Consider the following 23,817-nt stretch of genomic DNA (forward strand, 5'->3'; position numbering starts at 1 on the left):
ATTCGTTAGGATGGTCGGTTCGGGGTAGGTTGGTTTCCGGCTTGGAATCGAGAACCAATCTTGTGACTCTCGGGTCTAAAAGATTGGATTCGAGGATCGAATCAGTCAGTTCCTTGTCCAAATCTACCCTAATGGATCAAGAAGAGGAAAAAAAAACTATGCTGGAACAAACCATGGCAAGCACTGCGGCTTTTAAGGCAATAATATCTTAATAGAAATGCTTAGCCTTGAGTTGGCATCTTTATCCAAATGGAACATTCGTTTTCCCTTCATCCGAATGTGCATGTTCTGATTTCTTTCGGCCGTCTGACCGACGAATGCTCCGGAAACTGCAAGCGACATACTTGAGTAGTTACGGCAACAGCGAGCGGCCGGTGCAGAGCCCGAAAGGCGAATGCTTCCAAGTCCGGCCCAGTCTTGTCCGGTCGGACAGCTGCTCCATCTCTGATTGGGAAAAGGGAGAACCGGGCTTGACTATCCACACGCATGGATAGGGAAGATACCAAGCCATCGATCGGTAGAGGTCAAATGCGTTCTTTCTCAGATCGCAAAACGCATTGTAGGGAGCGTCTAAGTAAGATGACTCGTCGGGCACCCGGAACGGGGCTTCTCCGGGTAAAGAACTTCTGGTATGGACAAGGGATGTACATTTTTCCGAGCTTATTCCCCGGAAAAGGGAAGAGGGTGGTGGGGGAAGCAACATCTCGACGGCCCCTGCCACTTCCCAACCCTTGGCCGAAACACGCTCGGTATGGCCATAAAGATTACATAGCTTGCCGTCTTTCCCGTCGAGCCATCGCGATCCCATGTAAAACTAACTCAGAAGTAGCCTGAACAAATGATCTCAAGACTCTCTAGTTCACGAATTATCAATGCAAGCTGTGCCGTGCTATGCTACCAAATAGAGTAAACTTACCTCTCTCATGACCTGCAAATCCCTTCAACTGAAAAGTTTCCAGGACATTCAATCCTCCTAAGAAAATATCAGTCACGAGAGCTTACATTGTATACCACGAAAAATTGTCTTGGATGCGCGTCATGTTGAAGGTACTGAAACTAAGTACATCTTGCGAACTACTTCAGTATTCGGCAGATAACCCGCTCAACGACCTACCTATCCTCTATACAACAAAATACTCGAACTGTGTTTGTGTTGTTCATAAGCTCATCTAATTCAAAAGAAACCTTTCTCCCTTAAGGGCCTAATTTACAGCTAAAATACAAGTCCCCTGCCCCGAAACTTAAGGCCAGGAATCTTCATGAACCTCGGGCAGAGATGGTGATGACGTGTCGCTGATTCTGCTAGGCAGCGGAGTGTTCCTACAAGACGACCGCTTTGTGGGAACGACGACGCTCTCGTTTTCCCACTTCTCACCAACATCGTCATCGTCGTCTACGTCCACACTTTTGAATACTGGGTATAAATATGCAGTTTGAAGGAAGCTCTTCAGGTTCAGGTTCGGTTCCCTCGCACGTTCTAGAGTGTCCTTCATCATCGCCTCCTGAAAACAATGGCCAAACCAAACATCACGAGAATAAACTTTCGACTTTCTTTTGTTTTCACTTTTGCTTTTCCGTAATTATCAGCATCACTGACCTAATAACATTATCTAATTGATCAAAGATCAAAAAAGATACGACCATTCAGTACAACTATACAAATCCAGAAACCTATTTCCAGCCTGTCTCCTTATATAATTTCTCTCTTATCCAGATGGACTGCCCATGTTAGCGATACCAGAAAAAGATCTCATCAGGGCTAACCTAAGATGTTCTGTGCTAATGCCTCCACTGAATGACTAGTCAATATTAAAAGCAGCAATCATCTTCTATTTAGATGCCGGGATCCAGCAAATTGAAAAGATATCAAGCAAGTTAGCACATTGAAGAAACTCAAGCAGAAGGCTTCAATTACTACTATGGATATAAACACTGGAATTTGCAAAGCCTGAAATTACGGACCTGTAATGGATATCTGGCAAAGGCAGGTTCATAACGGCCTTTGCAGAACCTGTGGAAATAGATGGTGAGAACTGGAAGAGCAATGAGAAATGGAGTTGGAATGGCAGCTTGCTTCGTAGCCAACAGTCCAGATAGGAGCAACTGAGATATAAGCAATGCAACAATAACGCGAAGATGCACATCAGGCCAGAATGCTGCGGCACTTTCATACTCTTGATTGTAGACGTTTATTATCTGGAATTTTCAAAAGATGTAAGGATTAACACAATGGATACATAGAAGTAAAAGAAGAAGCATATGAAGAAGAAGGAGAAGAAGAAAGGCTTAACATGATGCTTCAAACATGGGGGACTGAAAAAAACAAGTATGCGTAGCGAAGAAAAACTTAGTCTAGAGTTTATAAGCGCCTGGAAGATATCCCAATGTAAACCCTAAATATAAAGTCAAATCCATCCCTATAGGTGCTGCAGAAATTCTATAACATCATTGATCTTGAAACAAGAATAATCTCAACCTCATGACCTGAACTGTAGAGTCTCACCAACCTATATTATTAAGTAATGAATCTGAATAAAATGCAGACCTTCAAAAATGAGATTGCACAAATCTGGGTGAACAACATAAGGTCCGCATATCTGCAACTTTGTGGGTCACCATTTGATATTTTCCGTCAATCTAACTTACTCTTACAAATTCCTTAGTGATCCTTCATATCATAATTATTCACAATTACGTTCGTATAAGAAAAAAGAGCACGTTGTCTACTTATGGATATATATGGTTGTTGCGTATGCAGAGACGTACTATTTGCACAACTAACGAGAAAATGAAAACATCAATTGGACATTAAGACTATTTAATGTTATGAAAATGTGATCCAAAGAGTTTGCTCGACTTCAACCGAAAAGCCAATAACAGTACGATTTCGGCATGAAAGTGTTTTTACTCGATTCAGCAGGCATGAATTCCAAGACTTCAACTTACGAGAAATGTGATGAAATGAGTTAGCACTTCAACGGACAATAAAACTATGAAGTTGGCATGAAAGTTTTTAAATTAACTCAGCAGGCATGAACTCCTAGATCTTATACAACTCACCGACAATCTCATCCAGTATCATTAATCCCAATATTATTAAGTCCTCTGTAACGCCCACTTCTCTTCCTCTACAGCACCCAAATAACCAGAACCACCACATGAATTATATTATCATAACTGAGATTGATCATGATCAAAAGTCTTCTCGCTGTTCCTACATTTCAGGCAATTGAACAGATAAAACTTCAAAAAAGATATTCCCAATCATTATCGTCATAATACCTGATGACGAAACACGACATAAGCCAGGCCAAAGAAAACGAGTATGAAAGGAAGCAAGGCAGGTGTCACTGGAGCATATACAAGCCCCAGTAAGAAGTAAAACTCAATTTGAGGTTCTCCAGTGTTGAAACCAATGCTTCCAGGATCCATTGCCTCCTCCCTATCCTTTTCAGTTTTCACCAAGAAAAAATTCTTCAAGTGGTAGATAATCAAATGCTTCAGAATTAAAATCTCTGCTGCTGTTCCACCCCAACCACCGACCATAACATAAGTAATGAAGAAAGTTGCTTTCTGGGGGATGGCCACCCCAATTGTTTTGGGAATGCTGCCAAAAGAAGTAACATGTATGAAAACTTCTCCAGGACAGCTAGCAAGTTCATAAAGTTGGAGGGTAAAATCTGCTGCCTAAAGTGCTGCTTAAAAGGTGGGTACTGTCAACCAGAATAATGTCGTGCCAAGGTCCATTAACTTTAGCACACTCATCATCGTGTAATCTTAAGTCAAGGCCCAGCACAGTAGCCAAAACACTATAATGTCACCCACCCCCCCCCCCCCCCCCCCCTTTCTCTCTCTCTCTCTCCCTCTCATGCGCGCAGTGCATGCACAATCAACCAGAAACACAGAGTATAATCATGAGTGCAACTATCTGTTTATACATCATTGTATGTGTGTGTATGTGTATGTGTATGTGTGTGTAAAATATGCGTGGTTGTATGTACGTGCACTTCCGTACATGTGTGCAATGCACTTTTGGCCTCCTATCTATCCATGGACGGAAGGGCGGCAGGCACCGAATTGCAACTGATTTGGAAATATCAAGGAGACATAAAAGAAGAAGATAGCCTTGACGTACTCGCTGGCCGGATGATGAATGAACGAGTTCAGTTGCTGAAAGGCAGAACCAGCAATTACGCTACCAAGGAATACATTCACGAGATTGAAAAGATAATATCTAGTTGCTGATCTCCTTTCAAGAAATGATAGAGATATGAAGCCTTCGAATTTAGACATGATCATCAATGTTGTAGGCAGGACAAGGAGAAAAAGCTTCAACACAATCCCAGGCAAACAACCCTGGATGAACGACTTAACGAAACCACTGCAAGTTTAATCATCAAGATAAAGTTAATTCCCATCAACACCTATTGCGAAATCAATTCGACACAATTAGAAACTAATAAGTTGAGAGATAAGAAAAGAAGAACCTGACTTACATTTTGGTAATGGGCTTGAGAAAAGGAGCTACTTTCTCGATTTCATCAATGCTTGCCAGAGATTGCACAAAAGCAATGGGTATCATCGAAAAGAAGGTGAGGAAAAAGAACGCAACGGCCATAATTAATCTTCTGATCGTGAGAGAAACATACGGGATGGCAAGGTTTTGCCAATACACATCACGTGGCTCTGGAGCCCAATCAGTGAGCCATAGAGTTGGATTTCTGCACTGTTGAGTCTGTGCACAGACAGCGGCACCCCATCTCGTTTTGAAGGAAACGAATGCAGCAGGCATTATAGACTTTGGATCAGTTGCAACTCTCTCTCTTTCTGCAACTATCTGAACAGAAGATGATTCTCTCATTAATTCGATCCTTGATTAATCGTTTGGTTTTCACAGAAACAAACATAGGCATCAGTTGCTTACTTCTTTTGATAGTTTCTCAATTTCCAAATTATTATAATCAAGAGCATCAACCTTGTTCCCACAGAGCGCAAGAAAACCAGTCTGGAAAGAGGAGGATAATCACGAAATGATGTAAGTAACCCAACGCATCAAATGAAAAAAAACCATTAAAACTATCAGCTGAAGATGCAGTCCATAGAAATCTCTGATACTCTTTAGTACCTTTGTAATGGGTCTTTTTGAATTATTTCTAGTATACTTTAGCTGATAATAGTCTAGCCAGTTCTGCATTTTCTTCTTCTTCTTGACCAACTGGGCAAGCTTGTTTGTGTTATACACCACCTGCAGAAAATTTCGAAGGAATTGAAGACATAGTATTATCTCCGAATAAAAGCATGCACAAACGATTCCATGGATGGAAAAGCATATGATACATTAGAAAATTATGATAATCTGTCCGACAAAGTCGAAAAAAAAAAACTAGTCTTTGAATTCTTCATTTGGCTAAAACTTTCTCATAGGTTAACAGAAGGCCATTACAAAAGCGCAAATAACTGGCCTGACGCTATCCAGGAATTGTCCAACAGCAATAGCTGGTACATCTTCCTAATGGACAGGGTGAGGCAGCAAAAATGGAGGGTGAGAAGGAAATGTCTTCTTGGACATGTACCAAGCCAGATTGGATAGTAGACATGTCATTACCGAAAGTCTCTGGTGTCAAAGGGAAAACTTTTGCAGCAATGAAAGGTGTATAAAGCACAGAACAAGATTCATATATACCACAGGGGAATGGTCACACAGAAAGAAGTTATCGCAGATCCTAGAAAGCAGCACGATGAGCAAATGGATTTCAACAGCGTGATGTTTAAATCTTGACAAGAAACACAAAGCCACAACGTGGCCGTTCCCATAGAACATATCAACCATATTTAATCTAGAAAGATATTCAGTTTCATCAAGCCAACCTGATGGGTCAGATACTGATCCGGATGATTAACCAAGAAAAAGTGCTCCACAAGCTCACTAACATTCTCATCTGGATCCGGGGGAACATTTCTGACAAGTACCTGTTAAAATTTGGTTCCACGGAAAAAGGTAGGATGTTACAGAGAAACCCTTTGCAATTTCTAGCCTCCAAGTTCCAATAATAAAGATTTCGACCAAATCAAGATTAATAAATAATCGCGTGTCTTGCTTAATTGGCACCAACGACACACACAATCCAACCTACTGAAAATTGATCAGCGCGTCGCCGTTCTGATGCAAGAAACTGCAGCCTCATTGAAGCAACCGTCTCGTACTCCTTACGCAACACATAGCATGTCCAAAAGGTAAAGACATAAGCCATTATAATATGAGCCCAAAACCTGCTAAATGGTGTAAAAAAAAGAATAGTTTGGTAGTTAGGCACTACCAAAATGTAATCAAAGTTTAGTAAAAAATCGTATTGAAGGTAAGTTGGATCTCCTGTTTTTATTTCCTTAGTGATCTAGATGGCAATAACTATTCTGCATAACACATATCAAGAGAATGACATTTCCCCCTCACAAGAAATGCCAACATCAAATACCCACCGAGTAATGCATACCTATTTGATCCGAGTGGGACATTTGAAAGTGAGAGTTTGTCTATATAGCTAGAAGTTACATTCTGAAGCTTGGCCAGCTCTAGAGTTCTATTCGTCCAATTTACAGGAACCAAAATAGTCCACGCCAGGAATGTTAGAGGAACAAAGATCCTCAGTCTGCATCAATGACATGGAGAAATTAGAAGAACTGTTCCTAAATGCATCTACAGTTGTGCATTGCCAACTGAACAGATTTTTAGCTACACAGGATGGTTTTAGATAAAATATCCTGACTTGTTTGGTACATGAATAGACTGCACTCCACCATCCTCATAACAGAGAAAAACGAACGGTGCAACATGCTTAGTGTAGCAAGAGCTTACTTGGCTGTAATTAAATCAACCTACATTTGTACAAGTAGCCAGTGTTACCTTATTTGTTCTTTCTCCCGTTTTTAATTCATGAAACTTCATCCATTTCTACAATTCTTAAACGCACCAAAATTGCATATCACGTAACATAAACTACAAAATGATGCAGGTCCTTCTTTTTCTGGATCTATGGGCCCGTTTGGTATTCTATAGAGGTGCTGCAGTGGTGTTGTCGTAGCCGAGTTGTGATACGATGTTACCACAAATATTAAAGACGCACTGCATGTTTTAGAGCTGCCCCCACAGGAGCAACATCTCAGAATAAAGTGGGGCAGCTCCCGGACAAGACACCTTAGAGGTGCTGCAACTTGTGAATATTCAATGTCTAAACATTTGCCGAACATTTTATTGAAGCTAAAGCAATCTTTTAGAAGCTGTAGCTTTTGCCCTGCAAATATACCTACGGACGTCTAAGTCTACCCCAACGTGCCCCTTTTATGACAATTGGCATCCGGTTCTCATTCCTGGACTACAACCAGTAGCATACCCAGATTTAGTTAACTAAAGTATAGAACTGGAGTATGATATCGCTTCAAACCGAATTATAGGAGCATCTGACACTGCCTTTAATCCGCAAATGCAACCAAAGATCATCAAAGCAAAAAGCAAACGAAGGCATTCGTGCAATTGTAATAGAAAACACATGACGGCATTATGTCCTGCATCCAGTTGCGTAAGCCCTGGATTAATTAACAAAAGATAACGACATTAGTCGATTGCGGCATGACACATCCATGCAAAAGGAAGAGAGGTCAAAATCTACTTCCGCGTACCCCATCAGATAAATTCTTAAGTAAACAGCAGAATCCAATCCCGCATGGTCAATAAGTTCCCCTTCGGGCATTTTGAACGCCTCTGGCATCCAATTTAAAAACCTAATGTATGACCGGAAGTCCAAGTTGACAAACTGGCGAACAAATGCCCCCGACGAGTCGGACTGCATCGTAAGCCCTTGAGATACCATTTGGGGAAATATACTCTATCGTTGAAAGGTTGAGTCCTTAAAATGGGAAATGCCACGAAAAACACCAATACACTGAGAATACTGATTGCTCCAGCAAGTCCTATATCCGAAAGAGTAGCCATATGTCCGTTCCCTCAAAACATTTAAAAAAAAAATTGCTCCACCTGCAGAGACATAAAAGATATATCAGCACAAGCTGTCAATTCATATTCTTGAAAAAGACAATGAGACATATAATATCCCCATGAAGTTCCGTCATATACTTGTGTGAAAATTTGTGATCCATTTTCGAAGAATTTCTCTAGCGAAATTTAAAGAAGTCTAGACATGCGCGGGACGCAAGTGTGCTTCAAGACATCAAAGCAAGAAACCTATTTTGATTAGTCAACACTTGTGGTCAGCAAAGCAAATTCCATGGTTGAGAATTGTACACGTTGCTGTAAAGAACACAGAGAAAGTGGACAACAACCAGAAGACTAGCCCACATCAGCGTGCGTAGAAAGATCTTTGCAAGGTGAAATATCTGCACCATGTCGGTTGTAATTGCTCTATAAATAGAGCCTGCATTGATTTGTGTAGTGCCCGTGAGGGGAGTTGAACTAAAATAGTTTCTACATCATGAAATCCTCCTCTATCACCAACACTTCTTGTACTACCCATTTCCATCGACTAGATAAACTATGCCCTGGCCTATATCCTTGAATTATGTCCTACACACATACACTTGCACGCATTCAAACCACAAACTTTCATTGATATAAAAAACCATGCTTCCTCGACAATCTAAATTTTCAACATGGTATTATAGCTCCAAATTCTATAATTTGAGAATGACAATAAGGTATAACAGCAAACTAGTTCCAATTGCAGTGAGAAGCATTCATTCCACCATCCCGTGTTCTAATGCCTCAGTTGATTTTGGGCAGGTGTATCAATCTTCTTCAAAAAATGAACCAATAAGGAAGAAAATGAGGCAAGAGTGATCCCATGGTACACGAAGACCATTGATATAGCCTGACTAACCACTTTACTTACAACTTGCTCTCCTCTCAAACCTTAAGTGGCAAGAAGGCCAGTCCACAACGCTCAAAGTTTCCTTAAACATCAAAAGTTGAGGAATTACTCACGAGTTCCTGGAAAAGGCAAACAGATTTTTCTCTTTTGCTAGGTAGTAGGTATACCTCAATGAAAGTCGCTCTTAGGATCGTTTTGAAGCACCCAGCTTCGTCATTGAGCAGGCTTGCACGTACACGTCGCGCATGCTGTATGCCACAGAGCAATTATTCTGCTTCTGCTAGACAGATTCATGTTTGTGTGGAGTGGTTATAATGCTTGAAAGATAGGATGGAGCCAGGAAATCATCTCTTAATCGAAAAAGATTTGATAATTTCGTATAAGAGCCGATAACGGCTTCCCGAATAAATTTGGTTAATTTATTGAAAAAGTCGGGTATCCTTGGAAAAGTGATGAATAATATATCTCTTTCTTTTCTGAAAGTTCAAATTATTGCGACTCTTTGGAAGACCAAAAGGCAAAGTCTTCGTCGTCGGTGAGAAAAAACTAATTGCTACATGGCCGACAAAGATTAATGGGAAAAAGAAGAAGCTGACGTTACATCCGATAAAAAAAGAGGTTCGACCAAAAAAATAATAATAATAAAAAGAGTGAGAAAAGGTCACTAGGGCTTCATTTGTTTTGCGAAAAATTATTTTTCTCATTTTCCGACATTTAGTTTGCTTAGAAAAATGAGTCAACGGAAAAAAAAATTTCTACCAAAGCTTAAATTCATAAAAATGATTTTCTCTTTTAAAAAATCGAAAATCATTTTCCAAAAAATTTAACTAGATATCGACACTTAAATCAGAAACTCCGCGATTGGGCATGAGAATCTAAAACTCGTTCTCGAGCCCTTCACAGCGAAGCCAAGTCCCCGGCGCCCAGGTCTAGGTCCATCGAGGCAGGCCCGGGACTCCGGCGCCTTGGCCCAGGTCTATCTAGGCCGTGCCCGAGACCTTGGCCACTGCGCCCGGGTCCATCAAGGTCGAGCCCAAGACACCGGTGCCCATGCCTGGGACACCGGGCCCGATAATATCGAGGCCGAGCCTAGGTCATCAATGCCCACGCTCGGGTCCACCAAGCCAAAAAAATTTTGAATTTCTTTTTCTTTTTCTTTTTCTCGGGTCTCACTCGCAAGATATTGTTCGCTTTGGACACTAAATTCTCACGGTTTTGTTCCTCCGAGGGCAGCCCATACTACCCCCAGAAAAGGCCTCTTGCAAGTTAAGGTTTCCCAAGCCTTTATAAGCAAGCCCAAGGCTCCCTCCCTAGGCGATGTGGGACAGGAGACATGCACTTAGCCTCGCCCTGCGCGCGTCCAGAGTAGAGGCGCAGCCTCCCTTGCCATCCCTCATCCTGCGCCCATCGCCTTGGGTCTGGGTCGTCACACGCCGAGCCTCGACGACCTGCCACAGGCGCGAGTCGGCAAGCTCGACCCTCTCCCGAGGCCAGCGAGGCTCGAGCTTGGCCAGAAGTCGGCGATGTCGGCCCTCGCCCGTGGCCTGTCACTAGCCATCACCGAGGCCCGACAAATGGCGAGGGGGGAAGAAGGGAAAGGAAAAAGAAATAAAGAAAAATATATTTAATTAAAAAAATTACAAAATTTGTGCCACGTAAGACGGCCGACATCCATGTCAGCAATTTCCAACCAAATAAGATTTTCCTTACCAAAATATTTTATTATTCATTTTCAGATCTCAACTAAACACCGAAAAATATTGTCATGACTTTCCGGAAAACATTTTCCAGAATTGTCACATCTTCTGCAAAATAAACCGAGCCTAGAAGTACCATAATTTTCGTACGGTGCTCACTTTAGTGCCAAAACTTTTCGCAGGATCACTAGTGCCACTTCGGAAAAAAAAAAACGATCATTTAAGTGCCTCTAGCGATAAAATCCGGCCAAAAACATGGCGTGGTTTTATTTTAATTAAAAGTTAAATATTACGTGGCTTTTTTAGTTGAATGCTAAGTATTACGTGACTTTCTTATGACTTGGTTTCTCCATCACTAGTCGAGGCCAGCATTCACTGTCTATTATCTCCTGTCATTGACGAATCTCAGTCGCCGGCCACCTTAGGCTCATTCACAACGTCAATACAATCACTAACAGAAAAGGACCACAGAGAGCAGAGACTGGATCAGAAGGAATTCTCTCTAGGAACGAATCAGTTTCCAAAATCTTCACTTCGGCTCCGACGCCTATTGTCCACCTGAAGGCGCTCCCTGCTCGTCTCCAGGCGTCGACCAAAATCAGAACGCCGAGCATCTGTTTGAGAAGTTGGAGAGAGTGCAGAGGAAATTCACTCACTGGTCTATTTGATTCTGCCGGCAATAATGCCGCGCCGCTCCGACTCTGTCTGTGGCTATTTTCCTGGCCGCGAAGCTCAAAGATCTTAAACCTCGTTTGAGGCTTCTTCGCCGGCGCCGACCACCAGCGACGAAGCATCCAAGACCTCCTCTTGCCAGTTGATCAACCAATTGGAACCAGAAATCCTTCTTGTCAAGTTATCCTTCTCCTTGCTTTATTTTGGCTTCAGTTGAACACACTCCAATACATAACTATCAATCGTTGGGTTTTGGATTGGTTGATTCATCTTTGTTAAAGCTTATTTGATCTTATTGTTCATCAGGTTAAATGATTTTGTTTATAGATAAGTGTATTGGAAGTTTTAAAATTTATTATGAAAGTGCAAAACTTACAAAAAGTACAGTCAAGTCTTAAAACTTGTTAAATTGGTGCAATCGAATCATTCCGTTAACTCCGTTCAATTAGACTAACGGAAAATGCCGAAGAGGCTTTTTTAATATTTTCTCTCTCCTAAGTGACATTACTTTACTAAAACATGAAATATAAAATTAAAACGATATCACTTTGGCCTAAATCCTAATTTTCTTAATTAAATTAAATTAAAAAAAGATGTTTAAAAAACACAAAAAAAAAAAAGCAAGGGCAGGGCGGCTAGCCCTCGCCGCCGCCGCCCCATCGTCGCTGGAAAACGTCAGAGGGGGCTCAGCAAGGCCACAGCCAAGGGCCCGACGACTCTCGCCAAGTCTAAGGAGGGTTGCTGGGCAATTTGTTCAATGTCATCCCTGAAATTTTTGTATATGTTCAATTTAGTCATTCGACTATGTGAAAATGTTTAATATTATCCCTGAACTCGAATTAATAGAATGATAACATTTGATATTTTCATATGGTGTGAGGACTAGATTATACATTTATCAAAGTTATGGGACCATATTGAACAAATTAAAAGTTCATAGACCACATTAAACAAATCAAAAGTTGAGAGATGACATTATACATTGAGCCAAAGTTCATGGATCATTTGGGTTATTATCGCAACGAGAAACGAAGCAAGAAAAAATCATTGAGGAAAGAAGGAAAGGCACTTGCCAAGATTGGCAGGTTGGAATCTTGGCGTTTCAAGTGCAGATCGCGGCTGATTAAAGAACAATATTCAGCAATAACTTGGCCATAAAAACACAGGACACGGGCTCATGAGCAGGAGGGGAGAGGGCAGACGAACGAAGAGAGCTTGAGTGCAGCACATGCTGAAGACGTGCTCACGGCACAAACCAGAGAGGCCAGACGGAGAGAAAACGCGAGGGGGAACACAACGCACGGATTCAGCTGAAGGTTCTCACGCCAGAAACATTCGTAGATCGCCCGATCAGACAAAACAAACAAGAAGGGCTATTCTGGTAAGCTGGTTTGCTCTCTCTTTTACTCCCAAAGAAGTGCGGATTTCTTGTTAATGTTCTTCGATATTGGCCATCGCATCAATTATCGTCCATCTTGATATTTAACTGTTGCCGAGATCTCACCGACAGAGCTGAAAGGGATTAGGCACTAAGATCGTCGAAGACGACGACGGTCGAGTTTTCTAGTTTCGCCACTGTGACGCGGAGGATGTGGGGATTGACATAAGACCTGCTTTTTCGTCGTCCATTCGTTCCGTGCTCATGAGACAACGTTATATGCACAAATTGTTGCTCCGACGCATTCCCTTCGCAGAGATTTCTCGACGATGAAAACCCATCGCGTGCCTGGAAAGGGAGGCTGTTTCTTTCTTTGTTCAGATTGCTATCTGCAGTCCGAACTGTGAATGAATATGCTCAATATGAAAGTATGGAAGGCTATGGAGATTTGGGGAACTCTTTGGCATGTAGCATCATTTCATAAATAAGAAATAAAGAAAAAGTCATGAAGATGCATTTAGGTGTTTCTCGCGTTTCATGATAGGATTAGTTTAAGTCTTCCAAATGGTTTTATCCTTACTTCATTTATAGTCCATTTCTCATCACGTAGATGAGGAGATTTCCTTTTCTTAGATTAATGCGCATTTATTTTTATGTATAACTCGCACGTGTCTTGTCTCGAGACTTAATAACGAGCCCTTTTTTCCATCTTTGCCCGACTCGTCTCGGGTTTTTGTTATTGATTGATTTAATTTTCAGTGTTTGAGCACTGATGCGTGAATCCACTCTGAGAAATATTAGAAAATAAAGGGCTGAAAGATTGCATGAAATATCGTTTTTAAAAAGAGAGAAAATGTACTGATAATGGGCATAAGACGATTCTCGCAACCAAGTGGCGGGCTCACAAATCTCTCCGTTTCACAAAAGCAACGCGTGACTCTCTTTTTCTCCTTGGCCCCTAACCGGCCCATAATAGGATTAGTGGCAAAACCAATTGGCATAGCTTATGTAAGAACTCGGTTGCGATCGATAGCGCTTGGGAGAGAGCCCGTGCTCGTGCTGAGCATAAGCGCCACCTCACAAGATGATTATTCGCGCCCGCTTAGCAACTCGTCAAACTCAGCACCTCGGGAGGGTCGCAACGGCTGTCGAAACTCGGTAATTAAATTTTTCAAGATTTAGTTTCAGTTTTATGAAACAAGCCATTAATGACTCAAAGGCTCGTAAAGCCTAATTCGAGGAGCGGAGTCGATCTGCTTGGCGCTAGGATGTAAACCGAGTGCAAGATCAAACGATGTAGGACCATATTCAAGTGACTTGCAAGCCGAGTTAAGAATATGAATAATGCTTATATTACATATATATAAGCATATTCACTACATAAGGAATACGAAGATTATATCACCTGTGATATATATTTTATATAATGACATGAGCATAAGCTCCGCGTGATTGACTAAGTGATTAAGGAATGAACAAATGTGTGTGGATCGTATGCGCCACATCGGTTCGATTTGTCACACTGCCTGGTACAAACATTTCGTATTTGAGCCAACGAACCGAGTTTTGGGTCTTTTTCTTTGATTGTTGTCATCGCGTCAGCAGAGTTAGAGATTTGATAAACTTAATCGCGTTTCCGGAGTTTTCCTTTTTTGCCACATTTGTCGAGAGAGTTTGCAAAATTGCAATCACTCACTACTAAACACAGGTAGAGAGTAGAATAGAAAGAGAGAAGGTAGAGCACGACGGCAATAATGAACAGGCCATGCCGAGTTCGAAAGGCGAATACTTCGAGTCGCCCCGGCCGGTCCAGCTTGGCCGGACAGCTTCTCCGTCTCTGAGCCAGAGGGAGAACTGGGCTTGAAAGTACGAAGCCATCCGTCATCGTTACAGGTCAAACGCATTACTTTCGGTAGCCAGACGCACCGTCGGGAGCGTCTAAGTAAGAAGACTCGTCGGGCACTCGGAACGGGGCTTCTTCGGCTGAAAGAACCTCTTGGCTATAGATAAGCCCATCGCCCGGTACTATAGATAAGGGATGTACTTTTTTTCCGAGCTTATCGCCCGAAATGGGGAAGAGGGTGGCGGGGGGAAGCGCGAGAAGAGAGAATCAACTTTCAGCTACAAAGAATTTTACCACGAGAAGCATTTCGTGGCTGAAAACCAGCTTTTTGCCACGGCATTTCATCTCGTGGCAGCCACGAACATTATTTTCGCGGGTGAAGGTATGGCCTATTGCCACAAAATGATCTCTCGTGGCGATAGGTCTCACCTTCTACCACGGAGACAATTTTCGTGCTCGACGGTTGGACCTGTTACCACGAATAAAACAGACGTGGCAGTAGCTTTGACTATTCGCCACGAATTTTTCAGTTTCATGGCGAAAGATATGAACTCGGATTGACTTTTAGCCACGAACGGCAATTTCGTGGTAAATGATTTGCCTGTTGGCCACCAAACTATGTTCGTGGTAAATGTTTCTTGCCAGTATCTCTCGTGTTTAACCACGAATATACATATTTTGTGGCTAAAAAGGCTTTATCGTGGTCGCATGTTCGGTGTCGATAGGGCAGCTCTTTAGCCACAAAATTTTACCGTAGTCGCTATCAAAGTATTTTTTTTTCGTGGCCATATAAAGCATTTCTATTGCCATGAAAATTGCTTTCTTGACAATAGGTCATAAATTTTGCGATGAAAACTCATTTCGGGCCACAGGTCCGAGTGATTGCCGCAATTTTTTTTAGTTTACGGCAATAGACGAAACTTATAGCACTTAAAAGATTTTTTTCATTGTCGAACTAACTGTCGGGAAATACTATTTTTGTAAGGGTGAGGCAAATTGGTCACCTTTCATCTCTGTAGATCATCAATAATTAACTATAGCAAATCAAGGAAGGTGCGGGGATAGTTAATTTTGAATTACATTATTAGAATGAATAAAGTACGCGCTGCAATTATAGAACATTTAAATCGTGAACCATAGCATGTTAATTAACTGCAAGCAAGGATCGATGGGTTGCCAATTTAGTCCGATCAAAGCATCATGTAGCCGACGTGGTGAAAATGATAAACATAAACACGAGTCGCACTAACTGTGCCTGTATGGGATATATAATTCCTTGAGAATTCATACTATCCTCTCATTGACTACAATATGGTAAAATCTTATATGGACTCCACATGAGGTATGAGGAGATAAGACATCGTAACTGAATTGCCATATTGACTTTGTGAGTAACAAGTATGGGATAAGTTGAATCATAGTTCATTTCGTGGTAACACCTTTCATTTTGTGTCATATTAACTCCGTGTCGAAGATCGATTGTGGTGGAAAATGTCTTGATCGACTCTCATGACTCATGCCAGGTTCAAATCGAATGGATGAAAAAAAAAAAAAAAAGATACCGGTCAACAACTGCTTGGACATTTGTCGACCGGCATTTACCTATTAAAAGATTTAGATTAATCCCCGGAAGCCCTCTTCCCGCACCGTCGTCTCCTCCACCTTTGCCTCCGTTTCTCGCCATCGTCTCCTCCACCGGCGGCCGGTGACAGTTCCCCCGGCACCACCCAGGTATATCTTCACTTTACTAATGTCCTAAAAATGCGATTTTTTCTAGTTTCCCTCAATTTTTCATCCCTCGTTATTATCTGGGTCGGTTGAAATTCCAACTGTATCGGCATGTGCTTTTTGCTTTTCCTTTCCAATTTTTTCAATTTCGACTGCAATGTTCAGTTTGATTGCGACCTTCAAAACCCTGACCTTGAATAGCATTAATAGCATTTCTCCATGTGTCCTAGTATCTATATCTCTCCGAAGTGTAGCAAACTATGCTGAGAAGGATAAGATTGTAGATTTTTCACATAGGAACGCTTAATTGCTACCTCAATCGAAGCTACGCTTTGGCTTCTTCTTCTTCTTCTTCTTCTTCTTGCCGATGAGCTGTATTCGGATGTACCGAGGCCTCCGAGGCGAAAATCCGAGAAGAAGCCCTGTGTAACCCCCATGAAAGTGCTGATTCGGAGGGAGAAGGAAGAGAGAAGCTCGAAAGTTGCAGCCGTGTCGGATGCTCAAGAACCTGCCTGAGAACGGATTGCTTGTTCCCAAGCTCAGAGAGGTGGCTCACCGTGTCTATCGCGCTCAAGAGTCCCTACTCAAGGGTTTGTCGGTACTCGTCAAGGTTGTTCCGGTACAACGTTGTAGGTATTGGGTTAATTTCTAATGCTTTTAGTCTTGGCTCTCGTTGCTTATGTTTTGATAGGCTCAGAATTGATTAGATATTGAAGCATTTGCCTGCAACATGTCAATGTGATCGATGAATTTGTCTAAGACAGGCTACTTTAGGAATCTAAAACTTCATTCATTTCGTGAAAAACTATGACGTTTCTGGAAAATATTTTCCAGTAAGCCATTTTCCAGGAAAATGACAATATTTTCCGGTGTTCGGCTCAAAAATGAAAATGAACTGGAAAATATTTTCCATCGTTTGGTGTGGAAAATCCTCATTACACTCCTTTTTTAAAAAAAATATTTCTTTTATTTTTAAAAAAATCAAATTTTTAATTATTTTTTTTCAATTTTTTTAATAATTTTTAATAATTATTTTCTTTTCTTTTCTTTTTGCCCTTTTCTTTTATTTTCATTTTCTTCTTCCTCGGCCGGTCATCGGCCACGGCGACGACTGGTGACCAGTCACAGGCTCGGCTCGTCAGCTTTGCAAGATTTGGCGAGGTGAGGCTAGGCTCGGCCTCGCCTGTGGCCGGCGACCGGCCGAGGAAGAAGAAAATGAAAAGGAAAGAGAAGGAAAAAAAAAAGAAAAGAAAAGAAGAAAAAATAATTAAATTTTAGTTTTAAAATAAATAAATAAAAATAAAAGTAAAATGCGTTTGGCGAAAGAAAGTGAGGTTAAAGAAAATATGGAAAATGTTTTCCATTTTCTAAAAAGTGGAAAATATTTTCCTCACTTTTGAAGGTGTTTTCTACATTAGTGAAAAATGTTTTGCTTGACTGGTTTATTTTTTGTTAATCGAACGCCGGAAAATTCAGAAAACGTTTTCTGTTAAACGAATGGAACCCAAGAGTCTGTTAGTTATTACTTGCTTATTTTAGTTGAAACATCACCTTTATTACCTAACGAATTAAATAGATAACTTCGTAAAGAGCTCGATTGGTTAATCGCCACCAAGCACCATTTTTTTGGTGATATCTGTTATGTAGGTTCGAGGACCTACCATACCCCTTACTCTGTTTTTTAAAATTTTTTTTGTCATAGTACCCCTTACTCTTTGATGGGGGTGGAAAACATAGAGAGAGAAGCATAAGCATAAAACTTTTTTTTTGGTGTTTTTTTTTTGTGTGAATGTAAGTATTATAAACCAGATGAAGTACAGCAGCTTAGGGGCATCCCCAGCATTACAAAAAGTGCTAATAATTCAAAAAGATGGAGGTAGGAAGTCTCCATATAGTAGCTAATACAACATTTGTCTGGGAAGGTCTAATTTTTTGGTAGAGCTAAGCTCTACCTCTGACATTTTTACGAACCTTAGCCAAAAGAATATGAAAGTCAGTTGAAAGATTATTAATACTAATGGATGAGCATAAAACTAACAAGTCTTTTGGCATTTTCTTATTTGCTTGTCTTTTGCATTTTAAATAAGTCCACTACTTGAACGATTATTAATACTAATGGATTCATTGCTTGTTAGGTTCTATTTTGAAGTTCATATTGGTCATGTTGGCCATGAGATCCGTACATTCACTGGTCCAAATAGCGGTCTTCGTACCGCTACTCATGTATGAAGAAACCGCTACTCATGTATGGAGAAAGGCGGGTGTTCAAGATGTTATATTTTTCCCCGAGTGTTTCCATCTCTATGATCGTGTTGGGAAACCAAGAGTCGGGTACAACGAGAGAAGAACAAAACCTATGTATTGTGTCGAGGGAAGAATTGTAGACTTTGAGTCTGTAAGTGAAACACACAAAATAGGCAGAGACATGATTGCTAAATCAGTAATTGAGACGGATGAAATGGGAAGGGATGTAGTTCCATCGAGAACCAGCCCTATTGAAGAAAGTAAATTTGACCCCTAGAGTAACAATTTTCAAAGGTATACAGAACCAGAATTTGAGATAAAAAAAAATCTGCTCATTTCAAAGCTAAACAGAATCATCACTTTGAGTAAAACAATTTTCTATTCTTTTTAAACATACATAAACCAATAAGAAGAATTTAACGATTACCTCAAAGATAACACTTACACGTTCAAATTTAATTGTTCCACTTGTCGATTTTCACCATACTTTAAGGAAACAAATCACATCCATTTGAACATGCACAAAACTAGCAAAACAGATTCAACCATCACCACAACCTCACTATTGCACATCAGAATAAAAATTCTCAAGCAACCAAGTTAAAAGTGCCAAGTAGATTTACTTAGCTTAAACCTAGAGTTTTCACTTACTTTGTGCAGAATCTGAACACCTAAAAGTTAAAGCTCTCTCGATGATTTGGATCGGTGATGGTGGAAGTAGAAAGTGAGGAAGAGAATTACAATTTGGGTGAAATTATCCTTCGGTATTTATCCAGATGAAGATGAAACAGAGGAGTATATGGTGAAATGGATGAATACGTTGCACCCCAGATGGCACTCTCTTTCCGTCATGGCCAGGTGTAAGAAATCAATGGCTTGATCTGAATAAGTAGTGGCCAAGGAAAATGATTACTTAGGCTTAGGTGTCTAGCTTAAGGGACAAATGGCATGTGATCAAGCTTACCCTTTCAATAGCCACGTGAGAGAAAGGAGTTTGAGGGGATATTTCGGTGAGGAATTAAGAAGAAAAAAAAATATCTTCCCCCTCCTTTTTATAACACCAATTAAAAATTAATAAAATGGTTAACATTACTTAACCAAAATTTACCGATAGTATTATCCCTTAATTACTAAGATGACGGCAAATTAATTAACTAATGCCGCACTATCATTAACGTACACAACAATGTTTAAAAAATTTTAATACGTCGAGCTCAGAACGATTACGTTCTCGAATTCGCATTTCGCGAATTGCGGTCCAACAACGATTTCTACACATCCGTACAAAAACTAAGCTAAATAATACTTAGCTCATAATCCAAATATCATTAACGAATAGGGAAAATTTTCAACGTCACATATATATTAATACGAAATTTTCGGATGTTACACCCAAAATCTTCGTTTCTGAATCGTAGGTCGGCCAAAACATGTGTAACTGGAGACAGATCTGTGTAAAGAAACAGAACTCATTAGCACCCTTGACCCTCGCTGGCCTCCCTACGGCCGCCCTTACATGAGGTGTCACGCTCCGAACCCCAACGGGCTCGCGACACCCCTTCCACGGTCGTATTGAACGCGACGTCCCAGGACTTGTCGCCGATCCAAACGAACTACGCAACAATAAAGGCAAGCGGAAGCGAAATTAATTAACCCAGACAATAAATAATAACAAAGGGATAGCACGCAACAGTAATTGCTTAACATCATAAAGCAGTCACTATTACAAAACGATAACCCAGTCTACCAAATTTAAAACCACAATTTTCAAAAGGGGGCGGTGGTTGACAAACTTATCTCCTCTACAAAAGGTACTCAAAAAACAGGGTAAATGATCTATCTTTCAATCCCTGTGGTGCTCTGGCGGCATCTCCGAATCGATCACGGTCGCGGATATGAAATGGTTATATAATAACCGTGAGAACGAGTCTCAATAAGCAATCCCCTATACCCCACGTAGGCCAATGCGTACCCAGACAAGTCGTACATGCAATCTACCCCATAACATATAAAATAAAATCGCATCCTTATACTTACCTCACCATTGAACCCATGCTAACACTGCACGTTAGTCATAACATGGTAATGCAGTAATAGTAACTAAATAGCACATCGCAATTGCTCAAACGCCAACCACACTTGCACTCAATTCATCTTACTAATTCGACCACACATTCAACCAGCCAATTCAATCACACGCTCAACCAGCTAATTCAATCACACTCAACCAGCCAATTCAGTCACACTCAACCAGACATTTCAATCACAATCAAATCGCATGCGTGGCCGAACATCTTTCTCATGACCCGCGCCACTGCGCCTCAGGTCCATTCTCACTGCCCGCGCCACTACGCCTCAGGCCCACTTGGCACACCGGCCATTCGTGCTTTCACACGGACCGCCATCAACACGTCCCAAGTCCGTAGCCCTCCGATCAATCCGAGCTCAATTTCCAATGACCGACGTAAATACGTCCCGGTCCAACACACCTCTAACGGGCCACCGTCAACATGTCTCAAGCCCGCATCCATTTGGCACGCCGGCCATTCATGCCTTCACACGGACCGCCGTCAACACTACCAAGTCTGTAGCCCTCCGATCAATCCGGGCTTATAATCGACAGGCATGCACACGCCATTCAATTCAATCAATTTCACGCCAATTGCATTAAACCATCCATATTCACATCTCAATCCAATTCACAATTCGCCACGTCAATCCACAAACCCGACGTTCAAGTCGGCCACATACGATCACCCAAATCATGCACATTATTTTATCCAATCCAATTAGCATAATTATATCATAATATAATTAAATTAAATCACGCTCTAACCGTTCTAAACCCGAGACAAGTCATAAAATACCCAAAGTACTAAATAGGGTTTAGAAAGTCACTTACTTCAATTTGGCTCGGGAAAAACCCGCACGGGCTCAAAACGGGCCGGATGAACAGTGACGGCTCGGCCACGGCCCGGGGCAGTCAGGCCACTGCCTGGGCACGCTCGGGTTGGCTGGGCAGCAGCTAGGCGAGCCCGGCCACGGCTCGGGACGCTCGGGCGACGACGACAACGACAACGACGGCGGTTGGACTGGTCCCGGCGAGCACAGCTGCTGCAAGTGACTGGGCAAGGTCGCCGGGGGCCGGGTGGTGACGGACGGAGCAGCGGCGGCGACCGGAATGGTAAACTCATGCGGGAAGAGCCACAAGGAGATGAAAAACAAAAGGATGAAAATTCAATGATTATGAAAGGTTGCTCAAAAAACGTAAGATTATGCCCAGAATGGTAACATTATTGGTTTCTTATCGTTGAAATCCAGGTCAATACTTTATTATCCTTAGCTTATATGCTTATGATAAAAATTATCATAGGACAAGATTGAAAAGAACCCAAAATCAACAATAACTCAAAACAAGCAACACTTTTTAGGCATGACACATTTATAAGCATGACCCTAAAAGAAGAATTGCATGACATAATTCCAAAGTAAAGACGTGTTATAAAGAATTGCATGACATAATTCCCAAGTGATTTATGCCAGTTGGATATACCCAATTGATTAAGACTATTTTCACTTCCGATTTTTTGAAACTTCGAGTACTACTTGCAAAAAAGCCACAATCTCGAGGAATGGAGAACAATCTTCTCCTTCTTTAGATTTTGAAGGTTTTATTATAATAGGCCACATAGGCCGCTTTAGCCACTATGTTGATCAAACCTTTGTTGCACTTAAACTTCATTATCACTAAATCGTTTTTGGTACTCTAGCCACTAAGTATTTATTGCACTTAAACTTCATTGCACTTTCGTGAGGAGAAATGACAGGCATGGCCACTTTAGAAGCCCTCACGGCCCGGATCAGTTGTCCCTCCATTGGCTTGCCGATAGTGAGACAGTCGTCGTCCCAGAAAACTCTAAAGCCCGCACCAGCCAAAATCTTATACACAGAGAAGGAAAATGATCTGCGGGTATCTGGCCCTCTAAAGCTTAGAAACACGTCGTATTTTGGAGGGACATCGCTTGTGTTCCCCCCTCCAACTAACGTTGAAGCCACTTTCCCGGTAACAGCAAGGAGGAGGAGGAGCTGAGAGAGAGAGACAGATTCGTTAAAAGAAAAAAAGAAAAAAGGAAATGTGGGGGAGAGATCGCACTTATCAGATGGAAAGGCACCGAAAAGATGGTAAGAGGAGGGGCAAAGGCGACGATGGAGTGCCCAATTGATTAAGACTATTTTCACTTCCGATTTTTTGAAACTTCGAGTACTACTTGCAAAAGAGCCACAATCTCGAGGAATGGAGAACAATCTTCTCCTTCTTTAGATTTTGAAGGTTTTATTGTAATAGGCCACATAGGCCGCTTTAGCCACTGTGTTGATCAAACATTTGTTGTACTTAAACTTCATTACCACTAAATCGTTTTTGGTACTCTAGCCACTAAGTATTTGTTGCGCTTAAACTTCAGTGCACTTTCGTGAGGAGAAATGACAGGTATGGCTACTTTAGAAGCCCTCAGGGCCCGGATTAGCTGTCCCTCCATTAGCTTGCCGATAGTGAGACAGTCGTCGTCCCAGAAAACTCTAAAGCCCGCACCAGCCAAAATCTTATACACAGAGAAGGAAAATGATCTGCGGGTATCTGGCCCTCTAAAGCTCAGAAACACGTCTTATTTTGGAGGGACATCGCTTGTGTTCCCCCCTCCGACTGACGTTGAAGCCACTTTCCCGGTAACAACAAGGAGGAGGAGGAGCTGAGAGAGAGAGAGAGAGAGACAGATTCGTCAAAAGAAAAAAAGAAAAAAGGAGATGCGGGGGAGAGATCGCACTTACCGGATGGAGAGGCACCGAAAAGATGGTAGGAGGAGGGGCAAAGGCGACGACGGAGTGGCCACCTTACGGAGAATCGGCGAGTGAGCAACAGTGATAGAAAGAGCGACATGATGACGAGCGAGTCGGAGTCCCGGCGAGTGGCGTCGAAGTCGGAGAAGAGTATGCAGCAACTCAGAGTCGAAGACGAGCAATGGAAAAATGAGTTTTTTAACCCTAACTGTTGCTGCGGCCTGGTAAAATAAACTAAAGTTAAAAAAAGAAGAAAGAAAGAAAGAATAAATGATTTGAAGAAATAAAAACAATTCAAAAATGGAGTCGGACAACCCCCACGCCCACCACACACACACACACACAAACGCACACACAACAATCAAGCGATCAACTAATTACACAGTCAACTCCTTATATTAAATTCGGATAACAAGGCAAATATACAAGATTAAATTCTAACACGACTTACCGATTATCCTAAATAATTTTATTTGAATCTTTTTTACTGAAGTAAATCAATCGTACATTAGTTATGAAAACGATCCACCTCATTAAGTT

The 23,817-nt window shown here is 41.5% G+C and overlaps 2 pseudogenes; one reads left to right on the plus strand and one right to left on the minus strand.

Moving 5' to 3' along the window:
* Positions 1-988: 988 nt before the first annotated feature.
* LOC130134390 (protein OSCA1-like) lies at positions 989-8,024 on the minus strand (annotated as a pseudogene).
* An 8,433-nt stretch (positions 8,025-16,457) lies between these two features.
* Positions 16,458-18,718, plus strand: LOC115677904 (APO protein 3, mitochondrial-like; annotated as a pseudogene).
* The last annotated feature ends 5,099 nt before the right edge of the window (positions 18,719-23,817 follow it).

The sequence above is a fragment of the Syzygium oleosum genome, unplaced genomic scaffold (assembly GCF_021117445.2).
Source record: "Syzygium oleosum isolate NSW1041296 unplaced genomic scaffold, Sole_v2.1 Sole_v2.29, whole genome shotgun sequence".
NCBI lineage: Eukaryota > Viridiplantae > Streptophyta > Magnoliopsida > Myrtales > Myrtaceae > Syzygium > Syzygium oleosum.